This window comes from Bos indicus, chromosome 17 (genome assembly GCF_029378745.1).
Source record: "Bos indicus isolate NIAB-ARS_2022 breed Sahiwal x Tharparkar chromosome 17, NIAB-ARS_B.indTharparkar_mat_pri_1.0, whole genome shotgun sequence".
Taxonomy (NCBI): Eukaryota; Metazoa; Chordata; class Mammalia; order Artiodactyla; family Bovidae; genus Bos; species Bos indicus.
In genome coordinates this window covers 36,297,191-36,306,874 of record NC_091776.1, presented here as the reverse complement: position 1 = coordinate 36,306,874, position 9,684 = coordinate 36,297,191, and the positions used below count along the sequence as shown (strand labels likewise).

The window sequence follows — 9,684 nt, the reverse complement described above, 5'->3', positions numbered from 1 at the left end:
CAAGGGATTAGATCTAGTAAACAGAGTGCCTGAAGAACTATGGAGAGAGGTTTGTAATACTGTACAAGAGAAAGAGAACACGGCTATACTAAAGAAAAAGAAATACAAGAAGGAAAAGTGGTAGTCTGATGAGAATTTACAATTAGCTGAGGAAAGAAGAGAAGTGAAAAGTAACAGAGAAAGAGAAAGTTATACCCAATTAAATGCAGAGTTCCAGAGAATAGAAAGGAGAGACAAGAAGGCCTTCTTAAATGAACAATACAAAGAAATAGAGGGTAACAATAAAGGGTAAGACTAGAAATCTCTTCAAGAAAATTGGAAATATCAAAGGAGCATGTCATCCAAAGATGGGCATAATAAAGGACAGAAACAATAAAGACCTAATAGAAGCAGAAGAGATCAAGAAGAGATGGAAGGAATACACAGAAGGACTGTACAAAAAAAAAAGATCTTAATGATCCGGATAACCACAATGGTGTAGTCTCTCACTCAGAGCCAGACAACCTGGAGTGTGAACTCAAGTGGGCCTTAGGAAGCACTGCTGTCAACAATGCTAGTGGAAGTGATGTAATTCCAGCAGAGCTATTTAAAATTCTAAAGGATGATGCTATTAAAGCGCTGCACTCAATATGTCAGCAAATTTGGAAGACCCAGCAGTTGCCACAGGACTCTAAAAGGTCAATCCTCATCCCAGTTCCCAAGAAGTGTAGTACCAAAGAATATTCAATCCACTGGACAATTGTACTCATCTCCCATATAGTAAAGTGAAAGTGAAAGTGAAGTTGCTCAGTTGTGTCAGACTCTTAGCGACCCCATGGATTGTAGCCTACCAGGCTCCTCAGTCCATGGAATTTTCCAGGCAAGAGTACTGGAGTGGGTTGCCATTTCCTTCTCCAGGGGATCTTCCCAAACCAGGAATCGAACCCGGGTCTCCTGCACTGTGGGCAGACGCTTTACCATCTGAGCCACCAGGGAAGCCCTCCCATATAGTAAGGTTATGCTCAAAATCCTCCAAGCTAGGCCATAGCATTACTTAAGCCAAGAAATTCCAGATGTTCAAGCTGGGTTTATAAAAGACAGAGGAACCAGAGATCAAATTGCCAACATTCATTGGATCATAGAGAAAGCAAGGGAATTCTGGAAAAATATCTACCTGTTTTATTGACTATGCTAAAGCCTTTGCCTGTGTGGATCATAATGAACTATAGAAAACTCTTAAAGTGATGAGAATACCAGACCATCTTACCTGTCTTCTGAGAAACCTGTATGTGGGTCAAGAAGCAACAGTTAAACCCTATGTGGAACAACTGACAGGTTCATGATTGAGAAAGTAGTGCAACAAAGCTGTATATTGTCACCCTGTTTATTTAACTTATATGCAGAGCACATCAGGTGAAATGCCTGGCTGGATGAGTTACAAGCTGGAATCAAGATTGCTGGGAGTAATATCAACAACCTCAGATATGCTGATGATACCACCCTAAAGTCAGAAATCAATGAGGAACTAAAGAGCTTCTTGATGAGGGTGAGGGTGAAGGAGTAGAGTGAAAAAGTCAGCTTAAAACTCAATATTAAAATAATAATAAGATCATGGCATTTGGTCCCATTACTTCATGGCAAAAAAAAAAAAAAGTGGGAAAAGGTAGAAACAGTGACAGATTTTCTCTTCTTGGGCTCCAAAATCACTGGAGATGGTGACTGTGCAGCCATGAAATTAGCAGATGATTGCTTCTTGGCAGGATAGCTATGACAAACCTAGACAGTGTGTCAAGGCTACGGTCTTTCCAGTAGTCATGTTCAGATGTGAGAAGACAGAGCACTGAACAACTGATGCTTTCAAATTGTGGGGCTTGAGAAGACTCTTGAGAGTCCCTTAGAAAGCAAGGAGATCAAGCCGATCAATCTTAAAGGAAATCAACCCTAAATATTTATTGGAAGGACTGATGCTGAAGTTGAAGCTCCAATCCTTTGGCCACCTGATGTGAACAGCTGACTCAATGGAAAAGACCCTGATGCTGGGAAAGACTGAAGGCAGGAGGAGAGGGCAACAGACAGTGAGATGATTGGATGCCGTAACAGATTCATTAATGTACACGAACTTGGGCAAATTCCAGGAGATGGTATGGAACAGGGGATTGTGGTGTGCTCTAGTCCATGGGGTTACAGAGAGTCAAAAACGACTTGGTGACTGAACAACAACAATAAAAAAGCAAATTAGAGATCTTAGAGAAATAGCTTGATATTAAATGTAACTGAGGGATTTTATCATTTGACATGTTTATTATTTTAATCATTATAGAAATATTTTTGAGCACTTTGGGTCAGTTGCTATAATAAGCACTGGGAATGTGGTAGTAGTAGAGAGAAAATATATGCCACATTAATAGAATAAAGGACAAAAACTATAAGATTATCTCAATTTATGTATAAAAACCATTTGACAAGATTTATCATTTTCATGATAAAAACTCAAAAAAATTAGGAATAGATGGAAATTGCATCAATATAATAAAGGGCTTCCCTGGTGGTGCAGATGGTAAAGAATCTGCCCACAGTGCAGGAGACTTGGGTTCAATCCCTGGGTTGGGAATACCTCCTGGAGAAGGAAATGGCAACCCACTTTCATATTCTTGCCTGGAGAATTCCATGGGCAGAAGAGACTGGTGGGCTACAGTCCATGGGATCACAAAGAGTTGGACATGACTGAGCGACTAACAATAAAGGTTATGTATAAAAGTCACAGGTAACATCATACTCCGGAGAAGGCAATGGCACCCCACTCTAGTTCTCTTGCCTGGAAAATCCCACGGATGGTGAAGCCTGGTAGGCTGCAGTCCATGGGGTCGCTAAGAGTCCGATGTGACTGAACAACTTCACTTTCCCTTTTCACTTTCATGCATTGGAGAAGGAAATGGAAACCCACTCCAGTGTTCTTGCCTGGAGAATCCCAGGGATGGGGGTGCCTGGTGGGCTTCCGTCTATGGGATCGCACAGAGTCGGACATGACTGAAGCGACTTAGCAGCAGCAGCAGCAACATCATACTCAATAAGATACAGTTTTTCATCTAAGAACAAAGCAAGGATTCCCTTTCTTGCCACTTATATTTAACATATTACTGAAGGCCCTCACCAGATAAATTAGTCAATAAAAAAGAAATAAAATCTCCCAAATTGGAAATCAGAAAGCAAAATGATCTCTGTTCACAGATAATATGATCTTATATATGGAAATATTTAAATTTCAAAACATGAAAAGTCTATTAGAACAAACAGGCACATTAAACAAAATTGCAGAATACAATATCAATATGCAAAATGAGTTGTGTATCTGTAAAATAACAATGAACAATCTGAAAACACATTATAAAAACAATCTCATTTATTCCATATATTAACATCAGAAACAATAAAATACTTTGGAATAAGCAATCAGGGAGGCAAAAAATTTGTTCACTAAAAACTACAAAACATTGATGAAAGGAATTAAGATAGATGTAAATATAGGGGAAAAATCTATATTTATGAATTAGAAGACTTAATATTGTTAAAATACCCATATTACCTCAATGATCTATGGATTCAATGCAATCCGTATCAAAATCCCTTGGAATTTTTTCCAGAAATAAAAAAAGAAAAGCTAATAGGTACATGAAATCCAAGGGACCCTGAGTAGCCAAAACCAACTTGAAAAAAAGAACAGATGGAGACCTCACACAACCTGATTTCAAACGTATTTTCAGTTTCAGTTTCAGTTCAGTCGCTCAGTCATGTCCGACTCTTTGCGACCCCATGAATCACAGCACGCCAGGCCTCCCCGTCCATCACCAACTCCTGGAGTTCACCCAGACTCACGTCCATCGAGTCAGTGATGGCCATCCAGCCATCTCATCCTCTGTCGTCCCCTTCTCCTCCTGCCCCCAATCCCTCCCAGCATCAGAGTCTTTTCCAATGAGTCAGCTCTTCACATGAGGTGGCCAAAGTACTGGAGTTTCAGCTTTAGCATCATTCCTTCCAAAGAAAACCCAGGACTGATCTCCTTCAGAATGGACTGGTTGGATCTCCTTGCAGTCCAAGGGACTCTCAAGAGTCTTCTCCAACACCACAGTTCAAAAGCATCAATTCTTTGGCACTCAGCTTTCTTCACAGTCCAACTCTCACATTCATACATGACCACTGGAAAAACCATAGCCTTGACTAGACAGACCTTTGTTGGCAAAGGAATGTCTCTGCTTTTGAATATGCTGTCTAGGTTGGTCATAACTTTCCTTCCAAGGAGTAAGCTTAGAAAGCCACAAAAAACAAGAGTGTCCTTTTGGCATGACAGACATATAGACCAATGGAAAAGAAGAAATAGCCCAGATATAAACCCTCACTTATGCAGTCAAATAACCTTCAACACAGGTTCCAAGACCTAACATAGGAAAAGGACAGTCTCTTCAACAAATGGTGTGGGGGAAAACAAACTGAATATCCACATGTAAAAGAGTAAGTTGGAACCACCTTACACCATACACAAAAATTAACTCCAAAAGGATTAAACACCAAAATGTAAGATTGTAAATACTTCTAGAAAGACATGCAAAGGAAGGATTTCATGATATTGGACTTAGCAAAGATTTCTTTCTGTATGACAGTAAAAGCACAGGCAAAAAATGCAAAATAGATAAATGAAAATACATCAACTTTTAAACTTTTGCTCAGCAAAGAATACAACTGGCTGAATGAAAAAGAAACATGCAAAGGGAGAGAATATTTGAAAAGCATATTCTGATAAAGAGTTAATATTCAGAATGTATACATCCTACAACTAAAAACAAAACAAAAAAAAGAACAAATTTGATTCAAAAATGGACAAAGGACTTAAATAGATATTTCTAAGAAAAAAATATACAAATGACCAATAAGTATGTTAAAAGATTCTGATCACTAACCATTAGAGAAATTCAAATAAAAACTACAATGAGAAATCACTCATAGCCATAAGAGTCACTATCAAACAAAGCAAACAAAATAGAACAAGCCCAAAGAAAACAAAAAAACAATGTTGAAGATATGCAGAAATTAGAACACTTTTTGGAAACCTAGTGCATTGTTGATAGGAATGTAAAATGGAGCAGCTGCTATGGAAAACAGAATTGAGGTGCCTTGACAAATAAAATATGTAATCATGACGTTACCCAGCAATTCCACTTTCAGATACATACCCATAAGAATTGAAAGCAAGATCTTTAAGAGATATTTGATATCCAGGTTCATGGCAGCATTATTCATAATAACCAAGAGGTGGAAGTAACACAAAAGTCAATCAGTGAATATAAGACTGTGGTCTGCACAAACAGTGGGATTATTTCCAGCCTTTGAAAAGCAGGAATCCTGGTACATGCTACAATATGGATGAAACTTGAAGACATTATGCTATGTGAAACAAGATAGTCATACGAAGATAAAGACTGTATCAATTCAGTTCAGTTCAGTTCAGTCACTGTTATGTCTGACTCTTTGAAACCCCATAGATGCAGCAGGCCAGGCCTCCCCATCCATCACCAACTACTGGAGTTTACTCCAACTCATGTCCATTGAGTTGGTGACGCCATCCAACCATCTCATCCTCTGTCGTCCCCTTCTCCTCCCGCCTTCAATCTTTCCCAGAATCAGGGTATTTTCAAATGACTCAGTTCTTCACATTAGGTGACCAAAGTATTGGAGTTTCAGCTTCAGCATCAGTCCTTCCAATGAACACTCAGGACTGATCTCCTTTAGGATGGACTGGTTGGATCTCCTTGCAGTCCAAGGAATCCTCAAGAGTCTTCTCCAATACCACAGTTCAAAAGCATCAATTCTTTGGTGCTGGCTTTCTTTATAGTCCAACTCTCACATACATGCATGACTACTGGAAAAACCATAGCCTTGACTAGACTGACCATTTTTGGCAAAGTAATGTCTCTGCTTTTTAATATGTTGTCTAGGTTGGTCATAGCTTTTCTTCTAAGGAACAAACGTCTTTTAATTTAACGGCTGTAGTCACCATCTGCAGTGATTTTGCAGCCCCAAAAAATAAAGAATGCCACTGTTGCCACTGTTTCCCCATCTATTTGCCATGAAGTGATGGGACCAGATGCCATGATCTTAGTTTTCTGAATGTTGAGTTTTAAGCCAACTTTTTCACTCTCCTCTTTTACTTTCATCAAGAAACTCTTTAGTTCTTCTTCGCTTTCTGCCATAAGGGTGGTGTCATCTGCATATCTGAGGTTATTGATATTTCTCCCGGCAATCTTGATTCCAGCTTGTGCTTCTTTCAGCCCAGCATTTCTCATGCTGTGTGATTCCACTTATATAAGGTATCTAAAGTAGTCAAACTCATGGCAGCACAATGTTGAGTGGTGGTTGCCTGAGTCTGGCATGAGAGGAAATTAAGGGTTTTTTAGTGGATTTAGAGTTTCACTTCTTTCCTCCAATGCAAATGTTTTAGAAATCTGTTGCACAACTAACAGAATATAGTTGATACTACTAAACTGCATACTCAAAAATGCTTAAGATGCTGAACTTTTTGTCATGTGATTTTAACACAGTGTAAAAGTTCATTCTTAAATTTATCCTTATCTTAGATGAGAAAACTATTATTTTCAAGTATAGTATCCAGAAACGGTTAAAACTAGGCTCCACATAAAATTCTGCCTTCATCTAGCAACTATGATTTTTTCCACCAATAGTTACAATTGTGTTGCTCAGCAGAAGTCCAGGTTTTTAGATGGGATCAGTGCAACACTTTTTTTAATTTGATTTGTTTTGCTTTTTTCCCATGGGTAAAGACAGTGGTAAGGTAGCTTATGATTGATGTGACTCCAGAATTTATAATTTCTTCTACTGTATCAGATATTTTCAAGAGTCTATTTCTAGATAGTGAATATATACTTACTAGTCATGGACACCAGCATATAGCTTTGAGGATCACAAGTAATTATTAACTTCATGAATGGAGAAGGCTGATGTCATTGGTGTATTCTCTGCCCTGGTGAAAACTAGTTCCTAAATAGAGTCTAGTAGACACAAGATGGAGAAAACAATGGCAACCCACTCCAGTATTCTTGTCTTGAAAATCCCATGGATGAGGGAGCCTGGTAGGCTGCAGTCCAGGGGGTCATGAAGAGTCGGACAGGACTGAGTGACTTCACTTTCACTTTTCACTTTCATACATTGGAGAAGGAAATGGCAACCCACTCCAATGTTCTTGCCTGGAGAATCCCAGGGACAGAGGAGCCTGTTGGGCTGCCGTCTATAGGGTTGCACAGAGTTGGACATGACTGAAGCGACTTAGCAGCAGCAGCAGACACAAGATACCACTATGTCTGTATATGCAGACTAAGGATGGCAAAGGCAGAGAAGGAAAGGACATAGCTGACTGATGATGATATCTACTAAGATCCACATTTATTGCCTAGATTATAGTAATGTCTATGATTATTGATGTTTGCCTAGCAAATAAATGCACTGTCTCATCTAATTATGCTCCTTTTCCGTGGCATAGAATCCAGCCAACCTTGATGGTAAGAAATTCCTGATTTGACTTATTGGGCAATAAAAAGTCATGTTTTCCAGGTTTACCATCATTTTCCTTACCTTACACTCACTTCATTGCCTCCTCAAAAACTCATTATTTCAATTGAATTTTTCTCAAGCTAATGTATGAATTCTTTTATTCTCTAATCTTCTTATTTTCATTTCTTATGCCTTATTTTTTATTTATAATGTAAAATTTATATTTTCCTTTTTTATTTCTGTGAAACTATAGTTTTCTCTATCTCTCCTGTGACTTCACTGATCATGACTTTCCTGACTCTTATCTCATCATCCTCCTGCTTCATCTGCAGCTTTATTTTCTGGAGCATTTCCCCTCTGCTTTCACACAAGCTCTTCTACTTCCTTGCCAGAAACATAGTGTTTAAACAAATATGCAGAGGAAATGGCAGCGTAATGATTGGCATGATCTCAGAATTAAAATATTCCTACAATGACTATAAATATTTAGGCTTCATTTAATCTGCCTTTTGTCCTAATCCAAGATACACATGATTAACATCAAGGATCTTGTCCAAATAAAGCCTAAAGTTTATTATTCTTTTCTCCTTTTTACTTTGAAAAAAAGTGAAAGTGTTAGCCTTTGTGATCCCATAGGCTGCAGCTTCCCAGGCTCCTCTGCCCATCTAATTCTCTAGGCAAGAATAATAAAGTGGGTAGACATTCCTTTCACATTGCAGGTAGATTCTTTACTACCTGAGCTACTAGGGAAGATCTCTTTTTACTTTATATTTTCTCAAATACACACTTATAATACCATTTAACATTTATGTATTTTTGACATTGGAAGCATTATTTTTAAACTTCATCCAGACAAAGGATGAAGGGCTGGACACAGTGTCAAAGAGGGCTTGTGCACATGAGATTTGCATTCCTGCTCAAGGAGAAAACATTTGGGTAGCCTGGGATTCTGTCCAGTGGCCATGCCCACCTCCCCTGATGGAAGACCAGCCACCCTAGGCTGCAGACCCACAGTACCACTGACAGCAGATTATGTGCCACCCAGAGCCTTTGCCCAATGAGGGTTACAATTCTGAAGTTCATTTTGGAGCTTGAAATGTAGTCTTCTAGTTGTTAAAAATTTCATAGTTTGTTAAGTTCCTGGTGAAGTCATAAGGTAAATTAAAGGATCTTTGAAACAATTCTCACTTATTTTTAAGACATTGGTTATCTTGGAAGAATAATTATATAAAATATAGCATAATATTACATAGACATATATATATATATATATATATATATATATACACATATACATATGTTGTTGGTGGTGGTTTAATCACTCAGTCATGTCTAACTCATTGTGACACAATAGAGTGTAGCCCACAGCCTCCTCTGTTCATAGGCTTTCCCAGGCAAGAATACTGGAGTTTTATATATATATAAAACTTTGCCAACAAAAGTCCATATAGTCAAAGTTATGGTTTTTCCAGTAGTCATGTATGCATGTGAGAATTCGATCAAAAAGAAGACTGAGCACTGAAAAACTGATGCTTCTGGACTGTGGTGCTGGAGAAGACTCTTGGACTGTAAGGAGATAAAACCAGTCAATCCCAAGGGAAATCAACCCTGATTATTCATTGGAAGGAATATTGCTGAAGCTGAAGCTCCAGTACTTGCCCACTTGATGTGAAGAGCCAGCTCATTGGAGAAGATCCTGATGTGGGAAAGATTGAAGGCAAAAAGAGAAGAGGGTGACAGTGGATGAGATGGTTAGATGGTTCATGACTCAGTGGACATGAATTTGAACAAACTCCGGGAGATAGTGGAAGACAGAGAGGGGCCTATGATTGTGCAGGTTGCAAAGAGTGAAACATGACTTAGTGACTGAAAAATAATAGCAACAAATATATACATTTCATACATATAATCTCTAAGAAACCTTATTACTAAGAAAAAAAATAGAGTACCTGAGCATCTAGTAGACCAGTTATTTTACATTCATTTTCTTTTCCATTAGAACAATATAATTTCCATTTGTACTCCACATGCATTTCCATCAGTTTCACCATCACTCCTACTCTGCAATTAAATGATCTTGTTTCTAATTCCACTGGAACAACTTCACTATTAGGTACTATGTTTCCTCCTAAGTCTTGGCTGCTGCTG

The 9,684-nt window shown here is 38.5% G+C and overlaps 1 non-coding gene across 1 annotated transcript; it reads right to left on the bottom strand.

The window, feature by feature from the left end:
- Positions 1–903: 903 nt before the first annotated feature.
- On the bottom strand, positions 904–975 carry TRNAC-ACA (transfer RNA cysteine (anticodon ACA)). Its single transcript has one exon. It is a non-coding gene; the product is annotated as a tRNA-Cys (tRNA).
- Between the last annotated feature and the right edge of the window lie 8,709 nt (positions 976–9,684).